Source organism: Ailuropoda melanoleuca, chromosome 6, assembly GCF_002007445.2.
Source record: "Ailuropoda melanoleuca isolate Jingjing chromosome 6, ASM200744v2, whole genome shotgun sequence".
Classification (NCBI taxonomy): Eukaryota; Metazoa; Chordata; class Mammalia; order Carnivora; family Ursidae; genus Ailuropoda; species Ailuropoda melanoleuca.
In genome coordinates, this window is record NC_048223.1 from 63868633 (window position 1) to 63889651 (window position 21019).

Below are 21019 nucleotides of genomic sequence, written 5' to 3' on the forward strand. Positions count from 1 at the left end.
CACCCTCAATGTACAAGTGACTTCTGTAGGTGATGAGGAATGCCTACCTTGAACACTTTCCAGACTAAAATGATTGTCACCAGGCTCTAAGGTTTGTGATCTTAATCACCCATTTTCCTGGGAGTTAGAATGAAGCCAGATTTTTCTCCAAGGGAGATTTTGGCCTTCCTTGCACTTACTTCCGCAACCTGTTGAGATGGGTTGTCTGTCTTTTTATTTGGCACTAGGCCATCAGCCTATATTGGGAGATTCTGTGAGCAGAAAGGTCCCAGGACAAGCTAGTATTGTGGAGGCTTCCAGCCCATCACAGACTGGACTTTTATGAGGAACCACTGGGGAAATTGCCTGCAGATCTTATAACCAGCAGCCTCTGTGCTTCCCCCCGCCCTGAAAAACTGGCTTACTTTTAGCTTATGGACACTGTGAATCCTGTACAGATGTGGTTTTTCTCCTTGCTTGAGGGAGGCAGGGATCAAATTTGCAGCTTAACATAGTGACGGTTCAACTCCTGACATACGCAATTCTGTGTTCCAGTCTTCCCATTGGCTTTATTATTCTCTTTCCCTAGTATTCCTTATGGGATTCTCCCAATTTTTTCATTTGATGCTTTTGTTTCCTGTGTGCTTTTTAATAAACCTCCAGTCCTCATGGTAAAGTACTTGCATCCAGAGTGCTTTTGCAGAATAAATATAACATGTGTTTAAAGCTTTAGCCTTTGAAAAAAATCTACTGCCTTAAATAGTGGTTATGATTGAAAATAAGTTATGTTTCCCAATTTATAGTGGAAGAGCAGGACCATAGCTTTTCTGCACACCTTGCAATCTTGTTCTAGGTTTGGCAGGGTGGGATGACTAAAATAAGAATGAATTTTTCTTGAGATAACAAGATTAAGATCATTGAAAGGTCATGTTAATTACTCAGTAGAATCAGCTGATATTAAGTTGTAAGGAACTACCCAGAGGGGCATTCCAAATTCAGTAATGAATTGGGACAAAAAGCATATTTAAAATTCACACTTAACAGTTCAGAAAAGAAAGGTGGAATGAGGAGTGTTTGTACAGAGAAGTAAGGGAAACATTACTTGGCTGTGTTACTTTGAGAAGCCTTTTTCCCTTTTAGAAATTGGTCGTCTCATCTAGTAAATGAAGGAATTAGATTAAATGAACATAACAATTCTGCCAACTCTAACGTTTTGTGATTTTTCAAATGCAGTTAAATCAGACCTTTGAAAAGAGACCATCATCGGTACTTGTATAAATGGAAATTTGAGACTCCTGAGTTTTGAGGCCTTTATTGGTAGCTCAATTAACTTATTAATCCACAGACCCTCTCTGCTGTCACATGGCATAATGTTTGGACCTCCAGACCCAGAATAAGGTGTTTTTCTCATAAACTTGAGTGTATAGTAAAGCAAATGAAGGTAATAGTGTATGCACACACATGCATGCTTGTGTGATTATAATGCTTACCAGGAAGGTTACTACCTCTAGTTAGTAACTAGACTAACTAGTCATGTTTTTGGTGAGCTTGATATGCACACATAGGTATTCAATAAAGGTTTATTGTTTTGACTTGGCATTTTACGGCAGTATCCATTTAATGCCTTGTTACTTTACTTTGGAATTAATTTTTTAAAATTAATTTTTAAAAAAAATTATAGAGTTGTAACATTTTAAAGTTGGAAGGGATCTTAGAGTGTTACCTTGTTAAACATTTTTGTTTCACGATTTCTGGGGAAGGATATTTAATATTGATACTGTCTGGCAGGATGTAGTTTGTTTTTTACTTATTCATGTGATCACAGAACTTTTAAACATTCTGTATGTGTCGTAAAAGAAAATAAGCAGAGTCGGAACTTAGTGTTCTTTCCTACCTTTTCTCAAATGAACGTTTGCTGTTAGTAGATATCTTCGTAATTTGAAATTTGTACACATGGAGGCCAAGCAGAAGTTTCCTTGATAGCTTGTTGCATATACTAGAACGTTTTGGCCATGCCAGTAAAGATTTTAACCACTAATACAAGAGACGTGCAGAACACAGATTAATATACACAGTCACACAGTAGTACATAATTATTGCCTTTAGACCTAATCACTGATTACTTTTAATAAGGTGAGTGAGAATATTGTTTTTAAAAGACAAGTTATTCTCTAAAATGTGGAGTATGTTTAGTCAAGGTGAGTGAATCTTGATGTTTTGTCCTGCCGATGGCAGCTGCCATATTTCACAAAAGAGAATGCATTTTCACAGAGATGGGCAGACGCAAACACTGCCCTGAGTTTGGCCAAGTAGCCAGAAATAGTTTTAGGATTCATGGAGTTGTCTCCAAAATTCCAGGGATATTGCATCATCTTCATGGGTCTGGTTTGTTTTCAGTTCTTTTTGAAACTGAGCCCTGCTGGTGGGATAAATACTCAATAAATTACACTCACACTAAGACTCTGCACACCAAAGACAGTAGCAGAAATTTAAAGCTCCTTTCAGAAGCTTCAAACTTCCCTTCAGAAGTGTGGCGTTTTTTTCCCCTTGAAAATGTAGTTCAGCATTTCTTCAAAGTATGCAATGTTTAAACTCAAAATAGTCCAGTGTGGGAAACTGACAGGGTCTAGTCTTCGTTGGCCCTCTGTTCAGTCCACAGGTCTGTTTGAATCGGGTACTGTGTATCCTTTATCAAGTGTCATTGCTCTTGCTTGCTCCAACAAGTATGTGCTTGGCATGCACAGATTTTGACCTTAGTAAGATAACATCATTGTTTAAATCACAGAGGTTCTAAGTTTGTCTTCCAGAATTTTTATTCCTTAAGTTCCTTGATCTGAGAACAACTCTATTAATTTCTTCATTTTCATACGCAGCTGAAAGAATTAAAATAAATGACATCTTCACACACTGCCAAGATTACTTCCAGCCTTCAGCAGACTGCAGGAGGTTAGCTGCATCTGGGGATGCAGACAATTTACAGTCTTGACAATGACTCCATGACTTACAATGTTAAATATTTATTGAACATCTATTACGAGCTAGGGACTGACCAGGACCTTGGATTTGCCTGATGATTTAAGTACCTCTGCTTTTTGCACTAGTCTCACTTTCCAACCTTTTTCTCTCTCAGCATCTTTCTACTAACCATGTGCTGGTGCCACATGGGTTGCTAGCTGTTCTCTGAATGCACTTAGTCATGTGTCATTCCATCCACCTTGAATGTTCTTCTGTTCCAACTCCTACTCATTGATGTGTTATTTTTTTTTCAAGATTTTATTTATTTATTTGACAGAGAAAGAGACAGCCAGCGAGAGAGGGAACACAAGCAGGGGGATTGGGAGAGGAAGAAGCAGCCTCCCAGCAGAGGAGCCTGATGTGGGGCTCGATCTTGGGACTCTGGGATCACACTCTGAGCCGAAGGCAGACACTTAACAACTGAGCCACCCATATGCCCCTGATGTGTTATTTTTGAAGGGCCGACTTAAGTGCCATCTTTTTCAGAAAATCACCCCTAATCACTGGGAGCTAGAAGCAATCCTTCATGTGCTCTGTGTTATGCACTATCTGTCCCTCATTGGAGTTTTCATTTGCGTGCAGCCCTGCAGTGTATTATCATAGAGGTGCTGTATCCAGATAAAGGTAGGGATTGCTTTTTTGCATTTTTTGTAGGTGGTAGTTTTTGTGTCACGGTAGGACTCAGTGTCATTGAATGAGTGACCATTCCTGTGATGTAAGGGCATCTACTTAATATACACAGTGATTTTGGAGAAGAGTGGGAGTAGTCTGGAGCCACTGAAGTTACCTTAGTGTAATAAGATTTCTCATGTTCAGACAGACGGTCCCTGACTTAATGGTTTGACCTAAGAGTTTTTGCCTTTACAGTGGTGCAAAAGTGATACTCATTCAGTAGAAACCATACTTGAGATTCTGAATTTGGATCTTTTCCCTGGGCTGGTGATGTGTGGCACAGTACTTGCTTGTGATTCTGGGCAGTACAGGGAACCGCAGCTCCCAGTCAGCCACGCAGTCACGAGGGTAAACAACTGATATGCTTGCAACCATTCTGTCCCCATACAACCATTCTATTTCACTTTCAATACAGTATTCGATGAATTACATGAGATGCTCAATATTTTATTATGAAATAGGCTTTGTGTTAGATGATTTTGGCCAACTGTAGGCTAATGTATGTGTTCCAAGCATGTTCAAGGTAGGCTGAGGTTAACCTGTGGTTTTGGTAAGTTATGTGTATCAAAGGCATTTTCAACTTAGGATATTTTCAACTTACAACAGGTTTGTTGGGTTGTAACGCCATTGTAAGTTGAGGAAGAGCTGTGAAATTGTGTTTATGTTAATTTAAATTTTTGCTTAGTTACTATGTTTTCAAGATCCCAAATTCAAAATGTATAAATCTTCAGTCTCTCTTCCCTTCCCCGCATTCTAGGTTTGCGACTTGCTTTATTGTTAACTTTACCAATGTAGCTGGGAATCTATTCCAAGTGAATACAAACATTACCCTTGTTTTTCTTCCTGCTGCATATTACATGTTATTACCTTGTATGGATGCAGTTTAAGTTATTCAACTGGTCCCCCACTGGGGAACCTTTTAACTGTTTACAACTGTTTATTGTTGCAGAAATGAATTTTCAGCCACTTGCAAAAGAAGGAGGAAAAAAAAAACTAGAAGAGGTATAAAATCTTGAACAAAGAGAATATTCTCTGAACATAGAGACAGTTTTAATAAGGTCCAGCTTGTTTTATAGAATTTTCTTTTTTAGTGAAAACAAACTAAAACTTAAGTTTTAAAGAGCCACTTAAAAACCCATTTGGCACAAGACAAGTCAATTATATTTGCTCATTTTGTTTCCTATTTAAATTGAAATTTTATAATTTCTGAGGATTCTGTGGGCAAATGTTTGTAATAATTTATATCCTTGTTTGAGGTCAGATTCAGTAATTGTTTTGTGGTACTAATAGGCATTTGAGAGATTAAAGACTTGCTTTTGCATCATTATTAGTATTTTACTTATAATCTCATTAGTGTTGTCTCTGGTAACAGTATCATCACCTCATCACTTGTGGTTGATCTTTGCAACTTAAGACAGGTCACAGTTATTCAAGATTGCCTTCTTAAAAATGTTGCAATATGAAGAGTTATGTTCTGCAAATAGACATGTGAAGTTATGTTAAATAGTTCTGGTGGTAGTTTATCGAGCAACTACTGTGTATTGTAGAGTGCAAATTTGATGGATTCTCCTAGGTGCATTAAACACTGACCTCTTATTTCCACCCCACAGAGATTTAATTGATGTAGTCCAGGTGTTGGGATTTCTAGCAAACTCTCCCCAATGATTATTTATCAATAAGTTTCTATTTTAAAATACTTTTGGACTTCCAGAAATGTTGCAGAGATGTCTCACACTCCTATGACCCAGATTCCCAATTATTAATATTTTACTGAACTTTCTCCCTTTTCTGTTAATCTGTGTAGTCTTTTTTCTCACATGATGCTCCATCACCCCTAAATGGAGTTGGTACTGTTACCAGAGACAGCAGTCAGAGAGGATGGGAAGGTGTGGAAAATTGTTATCGTTAGGAAATCAGGATTACACAAAACCACCATGTAATCCACATATCCCATTCTAAGTTCACCAAATGCCCCCAGTAGTGTCTCTTTTTCCCCTTCCTAGTCCAGAACCATATACAAGAATATGTGTTGAATTTAGATGTCATGTCCGTCTGTCTTCTTCAGTATAGAACCCATTCCTCAGTCTTTTCCCTGTTTCTCATGTCTGCGAAACGCCTTTCATTCTGTACAACCCTTGATTGGGACCATTCAGTGTTTTCTCATGACTGGACTCAGGCTCTGCGTTCTGGGCAGGAATGGTGCCATGCTGTTTTCAGTGTATCACATCAGGAAACATAGTGTGTCAATCTGTTTCACCACTGGTAATATTAAATATGATCACCTGCTCAAGTTGGTAAACACTGTCTCCGTTATTACCCTTATCCCCTTTGTATTTAACTAGTATTTTGTGAGATGTTCCCATATTATGCCAGTATTGTGTTCTTCATCAAATCTCCACCTACAAGTCCTAGCATTCATTGATGACGGTGGCGGCGGTGGTAGCTGCTGCTGCTGCTGCTTTTTTTTAAGACTGCTGTAATATTTGCTGAATAGTAATTATTTTCATTATTCCATTCACATCTATTAGTTGATATTCTATAAGAAAGAGCTTTCTTTCCTATTTATCAATTTATTTATTCATTTACTTATATCAGTATGGATTTATGAATTCCCCCTTTATTCAATGGATTGTAATTTGATAATCTCATCATTTTGATACTCAAATTGGACCAGATTTGAGTCCTTCCAAGTTGACTCCTGTTTTTGTTTGTTTGCTTTTGACACATTCCTCTTATTCTTTGAGCATTTTCCTACTTTCTGGGACAAGATGTTCCAGGTTTATCTTGTACTTCCCTGCCCTCCGTTCTTTTGAGTAGACGGTGGTAGCTAGAGTCACGATGGTCTTAGTGCTGTCATTGCTAGTAGGCCCTCTCAGCAGACAGAACTAGGAAATGTATGTATGTATACATAATACACATATGTATATCTGTGACTATTTCTATACCCATGTCTGTATAACTTTAGGAAAATATGTTTATTCAGTTCATTCAAATTCTAACCCCATACTTCCAGTGCTTTTTCTGGTCTTCACCTCTTTTCCAGAAATTGAAAAAGCTAGCTCCCATTTTCCTCAGTATATTACTTTTGTGCCCAATTAAATTCTGCTTAAAGGTAACCAGTATTCCAGCTACTCAGGAATCCTCCTTCCTTGGCCAACTTTGTGCTCCCCCCACTCAACCCCTTTCCTTAGCTGCCAGACATGCTGCCTCAGATGCCTCTGTGTGGCACCCCGTCCCCATCATGGTCTCACTTCCTTGACCTTTAGCACCTTCATGCCAAGAAGGAGGAGAAGGGAAGAGAAAGAGAAAAGGTCCTCCCTGGTGATTTAATGTGATGCCAAGTTGAAGATCACTGAATATAACATGTTACATGCCTTGTCTTTTTAAATATTTCAAACCATATAGTTTTTCCTCATAAAATTTGAGATTTAAGAAAAATGTATCTTTATTATCAGCTTCTCTTTTTATGATTTGTCCATTTTTCCCATACATGGAATAGAGGTAAATTTTTTAGTCGTGAGTCTGTAGTGGGGTATTGATAGCTGGATTTTTATTTTAGTGTTTTAAATTTCCTTAATGGTAATTGGACAGGGTTTCCTAAATGACATTCTCTGTGGGGGGTGCCTGGGTGGGTCAGTTAAGCGTCTGACTCTTGGTTTTAGCTCAGGTCATAATCTTACGGGTCTTGAGATCAAGCCGCACATCAGGCCAAATACTCAGCGGGGATTCTGCTTGAAGAGTCTCTCCCTCTGCCCCTCCCCCAAGTGGCTCATGCTCACCTGTGCCTCTCTCTCACATAAATAAATAAAATTTAAAAAAAATTTAAATGACATGATCTGGCATATTGGTAGCAACCTGGTTCTGTCACGTTTTTTAAGGAGGAGATTCTTTTCTTCAAATTCATGACATTAAAATGGTTCACATATTGAACTTGGATTTTTCTTTTCGCTTCTGAAATCTCTCATGCTTCTCTCTGCTTCTTCACTAAATTCAGAAGCATTGATATCAAGAGGTTCCCTGTTCCTTCTTCCTGGAGTTTAGAAATGGCATCTTAAAAGAGCTTGGGTACCCCCTACCCCAACTACACCCCCTTCAGGAAATCTGAAAGGAGGAATGGTCTGGAGCCACTGGCCTAGATTATAAATACCAAAGCCCAAACCCCATTGTAATGAGAAGAATCCTAAGAGTGATCTAAAGCTGAATTCCATTGCTGTGTGATTAATGATGATCTAAGAGCTTTCATCTGTTTTTCATTTTCTGACAATTGTTAAGTTGGTTGCTATTATCGACAATGTTTAGGTTTAAGCGATTAAAATAAGGTGTAGAATTACCTGTGTATGTCATGTGCAGGTTTTGCTCATTTGTTGGCACAAACTGATTATGCAAAGGTTATATGGCAGAAGTTTACCTTAGATAATCTCTTACAGAGTGGAAAATATCTGAAGTCAGTTGGAGGGTTACTGAGTACTTTAAGTAAAATTTCACTTGCTTAAAAAATTAGATTATGTATTCTTGAGTTTATACAGATTTAAATTCTGATATAATTTGGATTTTTGAATATGAGACTTTGTGGTATTATTCACTTAGCCAAAGATTAAATTTCATAACTTTGATTTGTTAGAATTTTGAAAGATGAACTCAAGAAAACAAAAACATAAAAATTAGAATGGAATTTGAAAAAAATAGAGAAATATACTTTGAGAACTTTCATATTTTGGAATTCTAAACAATTATGAATGAAGGATAAAAAGTTGCATCTCTAACATTCTGAATTTCTGTCCATGGTTATAATGAGGTCCTTTGCAAGTCACATATGGTCCTGTAGCTCCATCATCTCATGTGTATATTGATGTTGAGTGACAGCTGTCATATAGTATATCTGAAGAAAACTTTAGTGACTCTGGAATTAATTATTAGCCCTTCTGAAGGCCATGGAAATATCCTACCAGAAAGATATAAATGTCCCAATGGCTTATAAAAAAAATTAAGATAGTGTTAAAATACAAAAATGATATTTTTTCTAAAATTATCTGCATGAATTATATAAAATTGATTCTTGAACAAAAGGATATTTCATTTTGATTTTTGATTCTGGAAAGTATATTTATTTTTCATAGGAATATTCGATTTTAAAATGCCTGAAGGAACTAAACCTTTTAAGAGGATTTTCACGTTTTCCACTAATGATAAGGAAGCTCTAAATAAAAGACTTTTAACTACAAATGGGAATAATTTTGTTGTCCTTTAGTTCTTATGTTAGAAATTTGAAACCAGACGTCAGTTAAGTCTCCATAGCAATCATCTCTATTTACAAGATGAATAACATATTTCAGTCCGGATGTTGGGAAAGTTCTTAAATAGTAAAAGAACAAAACAGAACACACACACACCCACACACACCCACACCCACCCACCCACCCAAAATACCAGGTATTTTGACTAGAAACTCAGCCATTATTTTGCATTACAATGAAAAGGTGTGACATTACCCCTGATTACTTTCACAGCTTGCTTCTGAGTTCTTGTCTGTGGGAACACAGGAAAGAACTATTTTGTTGATTCCATTGCAGATTCATATGGTTCACCCTAAAATGTAATAAACTATCATGAGAAAATATAGGATATTGTGTAACAGTCTGGTAAGAAGATGGAAAAACTATTGTGTTCTGACAACATTCAGTCAGCATGTAGAAAATTTGCATTAAATGAGTTTTTGCTGCATTTGTTCCCATCACTTTTCTGAAAATTCATACTTGTGCAACTAAAAGAAACTTGTTTTTGTACATTGTCTATAATAGTGCCTGCTACATTGTAAAACACTCCGTAAATATTTGTTGAATACATAAATGAAAGAAATTTTCATTTGTATTGGTTTTGACAATTCAAATAGCTAAGTTTTTATTAAAAGAGCAGTTTCCTTCCCCTCAGCTTCCAGTACCTGACAACCATTGATATGTTTCTCTCCCTGCAGGTTTTCAGAATGTCATATGAGTAGAATCACACAGCATTTAGTCTTTTGTGTCTTTTTTAGCTTAGACCTAATCTTTTGAGATCATCTAGGTTCTTGAGTGTATCAGTAGTTTATTGCTTTGGTTCTGAGTCGTGGTCTATTGTGTAGATAGACTAGTATTTCTTGTTCATTCACCAGTGGATGGGCATTTGAATTGTTTACATTTTATGGCTATTATAAATGAATGTGCTGTAAAATCCACATATAGGTCTGTAGACAAATATTTTCATTTCTCTTGAGTAAAGGCTGTGGAATGGAATGGCTCGCTCCTATAGGAAGTGTGTTTCACTTTATCGGAAAGTGGCTCTATAATTTTGGATTCCCACCGGTGATGTGTGAGAATTGCCATTGTTTACAGCCATTCCTGCACTTGGTAATTTCTTTCTTTTCAAGGTTAGCCAGTCTAGTGAATATGTAGCAGTTTTTCCTTGTGGATTTATGTACATATTTTTGAAGACTGATGTTAAGCAGTTTATGTGCCTTTTGGCCATTCATATGGTGTCTTTTGTTAAGTGTTCAAAATTTTGCTAAAAATTTTGGATTGTTTATTGAGTAGTAAGAGTTTTGGATACAGGTCCTTTATTGGATATATGATTTGTAAATATTTCTTCCCAGTGTATGACTTTGTTCTACATTTAAGGCATTTTTATTTGACTACATAGTTTCATCTCTCAGGTAAATACCCCTCCCCTCCAAAAGCACACATTGACCATTTTTTTCAATTAGATCCTTATCATATTTATAACTATTTTAAATGTCCCGTGTGATATTTACAGTATCTGGACCATGTTTGAGTCTGGCCCTGTTGACCATGTTATCTGTTAACACTGGCATAATTTTTCCTTTTTTGTGTTTAGTAATTTTTTAAATATAAGGTATTGTATGCTAAATAACAATGGAGACTAAGGTAAATAGTATTAATACCCATAAATGGTCACCTATCTCCTTCAGACTGTTAACATAGGCAATTGTGTCAATATTGTCAGTAGTTGAGCTAGATTTGAATTTTGTTGTTGCTATAGTTACAGTGAGTCCAGCACAAACTTCAAACTCCTCCAGTGTTGAACTGTTGTTACCTTGAGCTTAGTAGGAGGTCTGGAGTGCAGGAGAGTTTTTGTAGTATTCCTAATCTATGCCAGATATTTATTCCACACTGCACACCTCGGGCCCAGGGCTCTTTCTAGGTTCTTGCCTCTTCCCCAGCAGTGGGCCACTGCTGCTTGTTACTTGGGGCAAGGTTCTTGGGAAGGGGGGGGAAGGTGGATTGGTACCCTCCCTTCTCCTCCAGCCTCAGTTTTTAGTCCGGGCTCATATGCCTGAGCTTCAGGAAAGGGCCTTTCTCAGTGTTCCTGTCCCTCTCATAACTGTTTTTAGAATCTGCATGGCGAATTTTGATAGTATCTTGTTCCTTCTACATGGTTGTGATAAGCTCTTCTATATCTTTAAGCATAAATGTTCTATATCATATTGTAATATCTGCATTGTTTTGGTGGTCTTTTTCTGCCGCTTCTTGTTTCTACTGACACAGTACGCATGGCTTTTCCCCTGTAGTGGTTTTTGATTATAAGTTCATGTTCATTGGAATTTTATACATGAAACTTATTTGAAAACTACTTTAAAATTGTTTTAAACTTTTTAGTTCTGTCACCAAGAGTACATAAATACAGACTTGTGTTTAGGAATTCTCAGGAGACTTTTCTTTTTCCTCATTCCACAAGGCAGAGCCAGTGTTGATCACTAATGGGGAATTTTTATTTCAGCCTTAGGGCTTTGTGTGTTTCTGTTGTGAACTTCATTTTCTGTTCACTGAACATGGTTTGTTAAAATTCAGGCTATAGGCCACCAGGCAGTAGACATTTCTATGGCAAATGCTGACTCTAGCCTTCACTTCCTCTCATTTCTGATCTAAGGAATTTTCTTACTTTGAAAAATACATTTTTTAATTTTACTCAGCATTTTAAGATGTTTTCTAATTAAGTGGCTTTATCTGAATATCCAGTTTACGCTGTTTCTAGAAGTGCAGTTTATATATGCTATCTTCTCATACTTCTGGTGTAGATATTGTATCATAATCATGTGTTTTTTTCTTTTCCGCCAAAACTAGAATTTTAATAGGTTGCTGAATATGACTTTTTAGTTTTTGAATCCCTGACCAAGCCCAGAAAACGTCGGAGAAGGTTGTATAAAGATCTTAGACTTTTCATTTCGGTATATATTCAAATATATATGAGCTCTAAATATATCAGCATTAATTAGCTGTGTGACCTTAGGCAAATTACCAATTTTTTTTTAAAGGTTTATTTATTTATTGTAGAGAGAGTTCATGAGCTGGGGTAGGGGCGGAGAGAGAGAGAGAGAGACTGAGAGAGAATCTCAAGCAGGCTCCTGCTAAGCGTGGTGCCCTAACACGGTCTCGATCCCGTGATCCCAAGATCACGACCTGAGCTGAAACCAAGAGTCAGCCGCTCAGCCAACTGGTGCCCCACCCAGGTGCCCCACAAATTATCTAATGTTTAAGCCTCTGTCTTCACCTGTTGAATGGAATGGTGAGGTTCCCTTTTTTAGGACTAAATTAGACTGTGATTATTGTATACTTGAAACTAATATAACATTGTATATTAACTATACTGGATTAAAAAAAAAAAGACCATGATTAAACAAAACAATCTATGTAAAACCTCCTTGTCCTGTCACATAGTAGGCATTCAAATGTTAATATCTTCATCGTCCTCTCTTAAATACCTGATGAATTTTCCCTGTTTTTCTCTTGAGTTCTTCCCTGCAAGGAATTTTAGGTAAGACAGTAAAAATATCTCAACCATTTGCTCCTATTTAATCCGTTTTTTCTATTTAATGTTTAAATTCCTTTGACAAATATATTGGAAGTGATGACTTTTTCTAACTTTTCAATAATGAACTAGATAAGAGAGTTTCATGATTAGGGCAGATGGAAAATTCTCAATTCAGTTCAGCTTGTCAGTTTCAAGGAAGGCACACATTATTAGTTTACCAAACTAGAATTTTATTTTCTAATTAATTTCTATGAGTTTTGTACGTCTGTGGATTATAAACAAGATACAGAAAAAATTACTTATTCTCTTTGCCCTTCTAGTCCTTTAAAAGCTAATTTGTAAAGTGTAGTATTATTGTAATAGGGTTGTTTGGTGACAGATGGTAGCTATGCTTGTGCTGAGCACAGCATAAAGGTACAGACTTATGGATTTGTGGAATCACTGTCACATACCTGAAACTAATGTAACATTGTGTGTCAACTGTACTTCAGTTTAAAAAAAGCTATTTTGTTAAGAATGACTTTTAAATTTGTCTAGATACACAGTTTCTTACTGGCTATTGTGGTGCTTCATTACCAAACTTGAAACCGCAGTAATAATTTAGTTTTTTTTTTTAACGAAGATATCAGGGGTTTGAGGGAATTTTATGAAGTCAGTTCTCATTTGTTCACTGTAATTATGAAAAAAATATAGCATAAAGGGAAAGTCTCTAATACTCTGATTTTAGGAAGTACTTTTCACTTCTCTGTTCAAGATTTTTCTCCTTTAAAAATCAGATGTGTTATCAAGTATCTAAAACAAAACTTTTAAGTACTCTTTTTTCAGGCAGGGGGAGAGCAGGTCCATTCCCTACCTTCTTATGGAATGGGTGAGGAACAGTGAAACTGGATAAAGGCAAGGAAGACAGGGTAGGGGTGGGGGGAAAGTCAGAAGTCTGACCAACCCTCATCAGTCTCTAAAAGATCAAAAGCACCTTTTAATGTAATTAAAATGTTCAATTGAGTCTTTTTATTTTGCATATGAGGGAATGGAGTGTCAGAGAGGTGACTCATACTCCTAAGAGCATATAGTTAGTTACTTGCTGAGCCAGGACTGAAGGCCACTCCTGACTGAGCTGTGTCATCCTAAGCAAGTTCTTCAGTCCCTTCAAACTGGCTTTTCAAGTGTCAAACGGGATCATTCCTGTGTATAAGGTTGTATGGAGGAAGTGGAGATCATGTATATGTGTGTTTATGAAGTGCTGATGTATACCAGGTGCTCAAGAAATGTTTGTTTCATCTTGGCTTACTATAAATTACTTTTTTTTGGTGAACATAGTAAATAAAAAAATTGGCAATAAACACAGAACAGAATATTTTATAGTCTTCCACTTTTTAACAAAATGCACGGGATACAGGCTGGAAGTAAAACTTGTTTTGGAAGATTCCCTGAATCATTTTAGCTTGAAAAAAATGGAAGTTTTCCATCATCTTTAGATGTTCTGATTTCGGTCAGTGCGTTATTGCCTTGAGTCATACACCAATTTATACAAAAGGGATTTTGAAGATTTTTCCTTGCCTTCTTTTGTGAGTTCTCACGTGAGCTTTGATCCTCACTGAATGACCTTATTAAAAAAAAGAGAAATATCAATGAAGTTTAAGACATACACTTTCCACTCAAGTTTTTTTCCAGATAAATTTACAGTGTTCTGAATCTCACCTTTGTGGTTTTTTTTTTTTTTAAAGATTTTATTTATTTATTTGACAGAGACAGAGACAGCCAGCGAGAGAGGGAACACAAGCAGAGGGAGTGGGAGAGGAAGAAGCAGGCTCATAGCAGAGGAGCCTGATGTGGGGCTCGGATCCCATAACGCCGGGATCACGTCCTGAGCCGAAGGCAGACGCTTAACCGCTGTGCCACCCAGGCGCCCCTCACCTTTGTGTTTGACCCTGGTTGAAAAACTCAAAATTTTTCCTGAGCACAACAGCCTGATCCCACTAGTCACATCTGAGCTTTACACTGCTTCCTTTGCCCTTTTAACAAACATAAATTCCAAGGATTGCATCATTTTAAATGGATGAAGTAAGTTAACATTCTCTTGTTTGGGAAAACTTGGTTTTATTGATGACATGGAGTTTGGTGTTTGTTTACCACACTTATGGAAAGCATTCTGCTTTAGGTCAGTAACAGTGTGCAAACCAAAACCGAAAAACTTATAAAACAAGATTTCTCTTCCCTCTGTAAAACTTGTGAGTGTACCTAGTTCAGTATTTTTGCTGATCAGGCTAGTGAAGAATTTAAAAACTGAGGACTTAGTATTCAGAGGGATACATGCACCGCTGTAATTATAGCAGCATTATTTACAATAGCCAAATCATGGAAGTAGCTGGGTCCATTGATAGATGAATGGATAGTGAAGATGTAGTGTGCACACGCGCGCACACACACACACACACACAATATTATTCAGCCATAAAAAAGAATGAAATCTTGCCATTTGCAAGGATATGAATGGAGCTAGAGAGGATAATGCTAAGTGAAATAAGTCATTCAGAGAAAGACAAAGACTATGATTTCACACATACGTGGAATTTAAGAAACAAAACAAGTGAGCAAAGAAAAAAAAAAGACAAACCAAGAAGCAGACTCTTAACTATAGAGAACAAACTGATGGTTACCCCAGGGGAGGTCCATGCGGGGATGGGTGAAATAGGTGATGGGGATTAAGGAGTGCTTTTGTTGTGGTGAGCACTGGGTGATGTGTGTATGGAATTGTTGAATTATTATATTTTACACCTGAAACTCATATAACACTCTATATTTACTGGAAGTAAAATTTAATTTAATTGAAAAAAAACAAAAACAAAAACAAAAACTGAGGACTTAGGACCAGCCTTAGGCTCATTTAGCTATTTCCTTTTCCTTACTTTAACAATGGGGCTCTTAAGAAGGCATAGTGTCTAGATGTTTACTTGAGAGATTAATATTCCTTTTTTTTGAAGTTTAAAAGGATTTTAAAAAGTTTAGTACAGTTAAAGTCCAAGCTGATAGCATGTACAGTAAGGAAAGCTACTTAGAATATTCACCAGACTGTATGTTAAAAACTTCATCTGCTGAAAATGAGCAATAAAATATCCCAGGCAGTATATATGAATATGTAATTTAAATACTTGTGCTACTAAATGAAAACTCTTTTCTTATGTACTTGCCACATCATAAACTCTCTGTTAAGTATCGGCTGACTAAATAAATGAATGCGAGTTGATATTGAGCTTTCTAATTGGTAGTTGGTTGCAAAAAATCAGTTTATAAGTTTTACTTAGAAGGACAGTTTGAGCTAGGGCTCAAGGTGTGGCTTGTGGGTCTGCAAGATCACCATTATCACTAAGTCTCCAGAGAAGAGTGAGAGGGAGATGGAAAGACATTGGCTGCATGGAGAAGGAGTTCTCCTCTGCCTCATTTTCCACTGGCTGCTTCAAGGAAGAGGGGACGGTTTCACTCAGGCTTTGACCAGCATGGGAATAACCCTGTTACCTTCTAAGCAGTGTTTAACAGAAAAGTTTCCATCCAGACATCAACTACAGTATCCCCACTCATGTCCCCATTTCCATCACCCTGTCTGCCAGCCTGGAAATGGTGATGCTCAGCTTCAACTGATGACATCATTCCTGTAGCTAACTTATGATCTGGGATGATCCACTCATCAGGTGGAATCCAGAGGAATATGGGGGCATCAGGAAATCAGCATGACTACTAAGAACCTGTGGCTTCCAGCTATCTTCAGCGAGGAGTTCATGGATGTGGATCAGGCACCTACAAGTCACATGGCTTATGTCACCTGTGAAGGTTGCTTCAGATAAGATAAGCCAGTGTGAGTGGTCAGCAGTGATCTGGACATCTTCTGTTTCCCCTTTGATGACAGAACTGCATTCTCACCTTCAGCTCTTTCATCTCAGCAGGTAGCGCAGCCTGAATGTGATGAGCCTTCTGGGATCCAGTGGCTTTCTGGTTGTCATCAATGCCTTCAGCTTCTTTCTGCCTGCAGAAAGTGAGAATCATGCCCCATTCAAGACAGCTTCTGCTGCATTACACCGTCTTTCTGCTCATGATCAATGACTTATTCCTGGCCACTGGCACCCCACCACATCAGTGTCTCCTTTGCCCTGTGTTTGTCTCTGACGGAGCAGGTCAGCCTGCTGGGGACCATTTTCATCACCTCCCTGTTGTACCCATCACCTAGCCACCACCTTGTTTTTACATTGTACCAGACCAAAGAAATGCTGCCCTCCTGCAACCCAGAAGGGAAGTAAGGACCTGGGTCTCACTCTTACCCACTGCCTGGCCTAAGGAGCCAGTGGAGTTGATGGGGAGGGTGCCTGGTAACAAGGAGGCAGAGTTAAATGGATACCCTGTATCAACAAGGGCCAGTAGGAACACAAGGCTCAGAAGCAGCACTTGGTGGACCTTTGGGTGCAGTTCAGCCACACAATGGACACTGTGCTCTTCTATCTCTGCTTGCTTTTTATGGCCTCTTCTATCATCATGGTCACTGTTCTCTGGAAGACCTTGGCAGATACCCACCTACAATCCCCATTCTAGAGCTTCTCTTGCCTCTAGAAACCAGCCAGGCTCTTATACCATCCAATCTTAGCTCCACAGTCTCGGCAACCACCTAGTTTTTAACTCAGCCCTCTGTGCAGTTTCAGACCAGACCCAGGTCGTCCCCTCTGCCCTCAGAAGTTACATCCTTGTTCCTGCGTGCCGTCAGCTCCCCTCAGCCCTCCCATGAGTTCTGCCTCAATCCTCAGGATTCAGGTTTCTGGAATATTCCCATGGTTGAATCACCCTCAGTAAGCCTCTTTGGGGGGGGGAGGAGGAAAATTTGACCTTATTTTTCGAAGATAAGTTTTTATTAAAATTCAACTAAGTCTGTAATAATTTTAAATAATTTTAGTTGCTAATTTTTGCTAAGAAAGACTTGGGGTTTTCTTTAAGTAAAAAATTTGTGTTTGAGAGTGGAAATTAAGGATATAAACGGTTTTCCTAGGGAGACATTTAAAAATACAATAATGAGCAACAGTGTGACATTTGGTATGCCAGTGATAGTTATCCCCTTATTAAATGGGTCCTAAAGAGCTACCAAAGTATGAAAATAAGAAAACAGTATCCCTTAAAATGTTACATAATTAAGAATGACCATATTTTCCCTATATTAGCTGAAACTTTCCCCTTTTTTCTTTTCCTGAATTAATCGTGGTTTCATTGCGTAAAACGTGTTAAAATATTTCTATTTACCTGTTTTTCTGCAAAGTACATATTTTGGACTCTTGATAATGATTTCAAATGATACTAGAATGCTAGAATTTTTTGTGATTAATTGGTTACCAATCTCACAGTAGTAAATATTCCTGGATTCACAATAAAAGTGAAGATGTAAAGGAAAAGGAAGAAGATGTGTGCTTGAATCATTATTGTTAAATTTTAGTTAACGCTTTTAAAGAAATGCAGATTACTTAAAGCTTTTCTAACATTTTATTATAAAAATACAAAAAAGTTGTAAGACTTATGCAGGAAATACCATATACCCACTAATTAAATTTTGCAGTTACTTCTTTATATTTGCTTTATCATATATGGATCTATTTATCTATCTATCCTATTTATTCATCAGTCCATCTTTTTGCTGCATTTCAGACTAACAGGCCTACACCAGCACACTTCAGCTCTTCACCATGCATACCAGCAATCAGCATTCAATATTTGTAGTGTTGTCATTCTTAAATTTAGGTAAAGTAAATGTAATATTGAATGTATTTTGACAAATATATACATTTATGTAACCCAAACTCTTACAAAGATTTAGACCATTACCATGACTTGAAACAGTTTCCTCCTACCCCTCTCCCAAACCCAGCCCCCACTTACCATGGCAACCACTTTTCTGAGTTTTTTCACCAAAGATTAGTTTTGTTTGTTATAGAATATTATATAAATGGAAATATACAGTATGTACTGTATGGTATAAGCCTTCTTTCTCTGAGCATAATGTTTTTGGATTTCATCCATATTGTTGCATATTATCAGTAGTTTGTTCCTTTCTTTAATGAGTTGTATTACACTGTGTACTACAGTTAATCTGCCCCCTTGTTTATGGTCACCTGGCTATTTCCTGTTTTTCACTATTATGAATAAGCTGGTGAGAACAAGTCTTCTACTTGCTTGGTATTTATTTACATTTGGTTATCTCAAGAACTTAAAAATTAGAGTGTTAGGGGCGCCTGGGTGGCACAGCGGTTAAGCGTCTGCCTTCGGCTCAGGGCGTGATCCCGGCGTTATGGGATCGAGCCCCACATCAGGCTCCTCTGCTGTGAGCCTGCTTCTTCCTCTCCCACTCCCCCTGCTTGTGTTCCCTCTCTCGCTGGCTGTGTCTATCTCTGTCAAATAAATAAATAAAATCTTTAAAAAAAAAATTAGAGTGTTAAAAATTGAGCTTACCCAAGTGCGTTATCTTTTCCACAAGTCCGTATTTCAGTGAATGACACCACCATTCACAGCGTTGTCTGAGCCATTACCTTGAGTGTTGTCCTTGACTGCTTGCTGTCCCTGATCTGTCATGCGTAACCACATACAAAGTACTGCCAGTATTGTCTTCTTCACATTCACTCACTTTGCCTTAGGACTGTAATCATTACCCTACTTGAAGCCATCCCCATCTTTCAGCTGGATTATCAGAACAACTTCCTAACTGGTCTCCTTGCCATCTCTCTTGCCCTCACTCCCTTCATTCCTTTCTTCAAACTACTGTCACTTATCTTTGAAAAAATACACCTTAGATCATGTTACTTACTTATTAAAAAATGCCTGGTTTCCCAGTTGTTCTTAGGATAAATAAGTAAAATCCTCCTTTGCAAGTCTGCATGGTTTAACTCCTCCTGCCTCTTCCTTGGTCTCATCTTTCTAGCCACCCTGGGTTTGCATGTCTTTCATGCTTCTCACAGTGGGCTTTGTCCTCCTCTGCTGTGGGTGAGGCTCTCTAATTGGGTCATTCCCATTTCCACACAGTTGTGTTCTGTCTCCCGCACTAAAGGAAAATGAAAACTGCCTGTATCAGTTCAGATTAGAATTGTCTGCGGAAACAAAGCAAAACAAAATGATTGTTGTTTAAATAAGTTGGAAGGTTACTTCTCATAAAAGAATAATGCAGGTCTGGTGTGGTGACAGTGTTCCCCAGAGACCTAGTAAACCAAGGTACTTCTGCCTATACAGTTCCCCACTCTTGGGTTATGGCCCTTATCTTCATAATCCAAGTTGGAACTTCAGACACCACAGTCTAATTAGCAGAATGGAAGAAGGGACAAAAGACATTGAATCATGAAATTTCCTAGAATCTCCCAATGTTTCCCTGGGCAGAACTTAGTTTCCTAGCCATACCTAGCCTCAAGGAAGTCAGAGTAGTTATTTTAGGTGTCCATGTTCCAGGTAAAAATTAGGGTTCTAATTGGGAGAAAGTGGACATTGGCGTAGGCTCTTTGTAACTGTTATACTTCCCTTTACACGTCATATTCCTCTCCAGCCACTGTCTTGTTTTTCTGCTTCTTGTTAAGAGTCAAAACTTCTTGAAGGAGTTGTCTAATCATATTCTATTTCTCAACTCATGCCAATTGCTGTGCTTACCCTTCCACTTACATGGCTGTGTCAGGGTTACCCATGATCCTGTTGTTTTAAAAATCTGAGTGATAATTTGAAGTTTTCATCTGACTTGATTTCTTAGTAGCTTTCAGTTCTTTTCTTTTTTCCTTGAGGAACTCCTCTATGGGGATTGGCGGGGAGTTTTTCCTTTGTTTTCTATGACCTCATGGTCATTTACCACCATTCTGGAAGTTCATTCCCTCTCTGATGTTTTCAGCATCTCCTCTTCTACCCAATGTCTAAATGTTGGAATTTCTCAAGGTTTAGTTTTTTGTTTGTTTTTTTAATTAAAGTAATAGATAAGATTCTTCATTTTAGCCACTTTTAAGGGGCATTAAGTATATTCACACTGTTTTACAACCATCATCACCATCCATTTTTGGAACTTTTTCATCTTCCCAAAGTGAAACTCCATGACCAGGAAACAAGACCCATTCCCCCTTTCCCCTACCTCCACTTACATTCTACTTTGTAAATTCTTAAGGTTAGTTTCACACCTAAATTGGAAGGACCTTTGTTTCTTCTTTATGTCCTTCATAGGTGAGAGCCTCAGATTCCATAATCTTAAATACCATCTAATTCCAAATTTATATTTCCAATTAATTTTTTTTCCTTCTGATCACTAGATTCTTATCACCTTAGCCTGATATTTCCACTTGGCTGGAAATCCACTTGAGTGGCTCATACACTTTAAAAATGTAGCCTAACTGAAACTTTTATGTTCTTAGTCTCATTTGGTCTCCTTCTTACTTCCAGTCTCAGTGATGGCACCAGCCAACCAGAAAGCTGATTAATAACTTGATAGCTCCCCTTCCATCACTCCTCCCCAGTCAAGTCCATCCATAGTCTTGGCTGTTCCACTCTCAGCATACATTGATTTGCT

The 21019-nt window shown here is 37.8% G+C and overlaps 1 protein-coding gene and 1 pseudogene across 4 annotated transcripts in view; both read left to right on the forward strand.

Annotated features, from left to right (window-relative positions):
• BICC1 (BicC family RNA binding protein 1) overlaps window positions 1-21019 on the forward strand; it is a 269545-nt gene that overhangs the window by 128355 nt on the left and 120171 nt on the right. The window lies entirely within an intron of this gene.
• Window positions 15542-17662, forward strand: LOC109490923 (annotated as a pseudogene).